The sequence below is a fragment of the Epinephelus lanceolatus genome, chromosome 10 (assembly GCF_041903045.1).
Source record: "Epinephelus lanceolatus isolate andai-2023 chromosome 10, ASM4190304v1, whole genome shotgun sequence".
Taxonomy (NCBI): Eukaryota; Metazoa; Chordata; class Actinopteri; order Perciformes; family Serranidae; genus Epinephelus; species Epinephelus lanceolatus.
Genome location: NC_135743.1, coordinates 4,795,666 through 4,801,245, shown reverse-complemented (window position 1 = coordinate 4,801,245; position 5,580 = coordinate 4,795,666).

Sequence of the window (5,580 nt, the reverse complement as noted above, 5' to 3'; positions counted from 1 at the left end):
TCCTCAGTGCAGAGACAGGAGGCTGTGTGTGTGAGTGTGTGTGTGTGTGAGAGGGTGGAAGAAGAAGAGGAGGAAACTCACAGACAGTCACAAGAGCTGGTCTTACATGTGTGTTTTTGCTGGATCACACCTACTGGACCTGCCTCCTGCATGAATAATTTAGGATAAGCCCCGCCCCCTCTACTGTACTTTTTAAGGTGGACTGGAAAGCTTCAGCTCACCTTGTGATCCAGTAATAATTATTGAACCATTACTGTGTGACAGGAACTCTCTCTCAGTAATAGTATGTGTTGGGAGTTTTTACCAACTAGTTGATGAGTTTGAGGTTGATCAGTTTTGTATAATATGAGTTTAGCATCAGATTAATCCCAAGATAATTGCCTCATCAATGTTCTGTGTGTAACTGACATATTGATCACTGGCTAGCCCAAGTATCAGAAAAAGAGCTGTTATAGCATAGTTCTGCAAACTATGGATACGTTACATTTGCATGTTGTTATGGAGCTGTTATGCTGAAACTTTAAATGCTGTGGTTAACATGTGGTCAGGGTTCGACACAAAAACCTCCTGGGTATGTTTAGGAAAAGATCATGTTATGTCCTGGGGTGGAACAAGCAGGGTGGAGGCCCAAAAACTTTTACAGATGCTGGATCAAAAAAATAAAAAAAATTAAATTAAAGCAACACAATGGAGTTTTTGAGCCCTCAAAATATATATCCAAGGTCCTTGTGATGGTACATCAACTCACAAAAGGTTGGATGACACCTCCGTTATTGCTTGAGAGCGTCTGTTTCACTTGCACTGGCACTATGCAGTTTCGGGGTTTGGATAGGAACCCAGACACAAAAAGGACTACAAAATTTGGCTGCTTTACGGCATACGTCACATCCCTCTCCTCTCTTTAGAGTAGCATAGCCGAACCGAGGTGAACAAAGTTAGATGTGGTTGTCATGGCTGAAGCGACAAAGAAAAGGAAGGAGTTGAAGGTGTTGTCCGAGGAGACAAAGAAAAGAAAACAGAAGAGCGATAGCTCGAGCAAGGATTGATATTGGCCCGGCTTTCACACGCTGGCGAGAGCTGAAAGAGGAGGAGGGATGCCTGACCGATGGTGACCTGGCGCTGTTACTGCTGTTACCCTCTACTGAGGAGACTCACTGTCTGCAGGTTGGTGCCTCAGGTACATGTTCAGATAAAACGTTAGCCTACATACAGACAGCTTTCATTTAGTTTGTCTTTAACACTTTGCTGTTAGCACCGCGAGCATGATGTGCTTGTGTCGACCGCAATTGTAAATCATAATAGCGGTGAATGAGAGACTGCGGACAGAGCAGATTGAAATATGGCTTTCTACGCGTTGATCACGTGTATTGATAAGGTATTGGCTTTTTATTGGCAGAGGTTTTATTGCACTTACAGTAACAAGTGTAGTTGTCGTCAGCTAGAGTCATCTTAAAGTTATATTCCCTTCATCTGCACCGCGGCCTCTCTGCTGATGTCTGACTTCACTCTGTTGAGTTTGTGTGTGTGTGTGTGTGTGTGTGTGTGTGTGTGTGTGTGTGTGTGTGTGTGTGTGTGTGTGTGTGTGTGTGTATGTGTGTGTGTGTGTGTGTGTGTGTGCGTGTGTGCGCACTGTAAGGAGGAGGACAGCCCTGACATGCAGAGAGCAACTCATTTCTGAGTTTTGAAAATGAATAAATAAATGAATAAATGAATAAAGCAACTGGCCTAATCATGTATGTACAGAATGCTATAAGGCTACTTTACCTGTTCTGAAGACATGATGATTGCGCATTACAAGGCCAGCTTCAGGAAGTTCACCGGTATTGTTGGCTTGTCAACAAATACATGCGCAGTTGTAACAGACAATACTGTTTTTTGTCTGTAGGGGGACCCCGTGAGGTAAAAAGAGCAAGGCAAGGCAAGGCGTCAGGCATTTTAAAATTAAAAAAATTTTAAAAAATTTTAAAATTACCATCACAACAACACTATCAGCAATATTAAGACACAAACAAATTCATCTTTTGGATTGCTTGATTGTGAGTCAGTCCACTCTCAGGATGAAACAATCAGCTTCGGCCAATCAGAGGAGAGCTGAATGGCGCTCTCTGACACTCCCACATGGGGGACAGAACATGTCTTCATGCTACGGAGCAAAAAACAACAAAAGCAATACTTCACAAGGATATACTGAATACATCACATCAGATGTGGCCGTTCAAAGAAACTACAGTTTTTGGCACTTGGGTGTGGGCTTCATTTTTCATCCCTGGAGTTGCCGCTTGGTTTAGTTTAAAAAAAATAAATAAATTGTGTCCCAATCCCGAAAGGAAACAAATGATTTGGGGCTAAAAAGCGACTACCATCCACCTTCCCCTCCATCCCCACAGGGGAAAGTCACCTGATATACTACGTCACTTTGGAAACTTTGATATGATTCATATGAAACACACAAATATATTTGTGGTTTGCAGAAACGTACAGTGCCAATGTTTTCCTGTGGCGCCTGCCTCTGGTGGATGTCACCAAATCCTACACACTGGACCTTTAAAACACTTGAATGCTGAGCATGTTGTGAACTTTACTTCCCTTGTTGAAAATACAACATCATGAGCTCCATTTAAAGGCAGCAGTACAGAGGACAGTGTGGTCACTACTGACTACTGACTACCAAAAATTAGCTGTTGGTGCTGGTTCAATTGTCACTTCTGGTGAAGTTGGACACATTTTTGTGTTGTAGGTCTCTCTTGGGAAATATCCTGCGATGCACAGACAGTGAGTCATTTTATATTTCTAACAGCTGCAGCAGCAGTTGTCTGATTAGCTGTCCTGACTAAAGATAAAGAGAAGGTCTCAAACATCAGCAACAAAAACTCCACACTGGCCCAGAAATATGACGCCTCATGCAGCCATATTTTCTGTTTTTAACCATTTTTGCATTGTCAAGTCAGTTTTATTTATAAAGCACAATGTCACAAATCACAGCTTGTGTCGGGGGCCTGACTCGAATAACAGACTGTTGCTAAGATAAACTGTTGTCAGTGTTTTCTGGGATTTTTTTATATCTAAAAAATAGTTTAGTGCATGCTAACTCAAGTTGTTAAGGAAACCAGAGCAGATCATTAACTGTGTCTCTAACAGTCACAGGATGCAGGTGTGGCCGTGCCTCTGAGAGGAGAGCACAGAGGACTGGCAGGAGACTGTGTTTAAATGTTAAAGTCACTACAGTACAGGCTGGGGGTGGGGGTTAGACTAAAGGATACTTCCATAGTATGTGCCTCCTCCTCCTCCTCCTGCTGTAAAGCTTGATAAGAGTTGTCACTCACACCTGTATCGGCGTCCTCCATCAGCAGAGACAGCCGTTTCTTCAGAAAGGTGAAAGAACAGGCAGGAATGTTGTTATGATTTTGGGGAATTTAAACTATTAACCCTTGAGACCACGGGCGTCAAAGAGAGGCTATGAACTCTGCAGTGACAGTGAAAGGCCTGTCTGTCTGCTCAGCATCCTGTCTGACCAGCCACCCGTCAACAAGTCAGTCAGTATGCCTCCACAGGCCGGTGCACCTCGTCCTGCCTCTGAGCCAGGGCCGCTGCTGGCCATTTGAGTGCTCTAAGTGCAATTGCTTTGTTGTGCGCACACACACACAAAATATATATTAAATAAGTCAAAGAAATATACTGTATATTCATTATCAATGTTACAAATAAGAAAACCAGTATTATATTCCACTAACAGACTGTATAGAAGAGCAACAGGTATTTTCCAGCAGTTGCAGGGGCTCTACAGAGTCACACACATCTGCATTACCTGGCTGCAAGGTCATTAATTAGGTCATTAAATGACAGTTTCTAAGCGAGTTCTGCATTGACGTTGATGACAGAAAGACCACTTGGAAGTTGGAAGTCCTATTGTTGAATGCAAGTATGTTATTGAGTTTTATTGTTAATTAATTTTTAAAAATTTTGCTTAGCAGAGGCAACTGACTGTATTAAAGATGAGCGCACCACTCAATGAGCCCGTGCTGCTGCTGTACTGTGTGGACTGAACAGCTGCGAGTGTAGCTCAGACCATAGGGTGTCTGAATGGGCCTTAACTGGGCAACCCGGGCTTACTGCTAAGGCCATGTTTACACAAAAACGATCCACTGAAAACAGAATCGTTTCTCATTTTCGTTTTGAAAAAAAGTTCCGCGTTTAGAAGACAACGTTTTGATAACAATCGCCGAGCACACTGATGCGCAAAAATGACCAAAAACGCTGCAGTATACATGCCAGGCCAGTAGTTGGCGGTGTGACGCTTACGCTTCCTTCTACAGAGCGGCAATGTATAAACAAACAAAATGGCAACCGCATGAACGTTTGTCTGGACGGAGGACGAGGTGGAGTTGCTACAGTAAATCTACACTATGATGGGGAAGCGTTGATAAATTCAATAGGGAGCTCGGGAGTCCACCATTGTTGTTGTGATGGTCGACTTTCTCGCGCATGCCTAGTGACTGGAACTGTAATGTGCATGTGTGAAAAGTCTCTGTTTTCAGAGGAACTGCATATTGCAAGTGTACATGGCAATGGAGACGATGCCGTTTCCAAAAAATTGCACTCTGGAACCTGTTTTCAAAACGTTGCGTTTTCAGGCACCCCAAATGCCGCTGTCGTGTAAACGATCAGCATCAATGCAACTACAGTTTACGTTTTCAGTTGAAATCGTTGTCGTATAAAGGTGATCAAAGTGTACCCACTTATCCTGTTAGGGGTCGCGAGGGGGCCTATCCCAGCTGACACTGGGCGAGAGGCGGGATACACCGTGGAAAGGTCACCAGACTATTGCAGGGCTAAATAAAAGTGCAATATAAAACTAAGCACAAAAAGTAAGGACATAGTATGTGTTTGGTAGATCATTTCTTTATTGTAACAATGCTTCTTGGCAATAAATCTTATACCACTGGAAAGCCTGTTTATTTCCCTTTTAAATGGTGCCACATTTATAAGGAACATGCATTTGTGGGATGAGCAGCAGAGCTGAGTATGTGGATTGTGCCCATGAATAATTTGCCAAATCTTCTCTGCCAATGCCAAACAGCTTTTTTGATGTAATACAAGAGACTTTTACAACGTAATTTTCTTTGAAGAAATCAAAGCACAGATCTACTGGGACCAGAAACTTAAAGAAGTCATACTGCTGGTTCTGTCTACACATCATACACAGACTGTCTGTAATACAGAAAGTAAAAACAGGTTTGTCATTAATTGTACTGACGGAGAATGACTCATGCAGGTGTAGCCCTGGCTTCCAAAGAAAATTATTAGTTTGTCACACATTTGGATTGATAACTTACAATAGCCCAAAACTTCAGCCCATAAGGACATCTTTCTTTGTACATGCATGCCAGCAAGTCTCATCTTGTCTTTCCTCTTGAATCTCTCTCATTCCTCATTACTTCACCTTGGCAGTTAGAGTTACAGGTTCCACTTAAAGGTTCAAGGCAAAAGTCCACAGGTGCAGCTTCAATCAACCGCTGCTGCTTGGTGTGTTAATAATACCTCGGGTAATGTACATGTGTGGTCTTGCAGAAAAAGCTGATG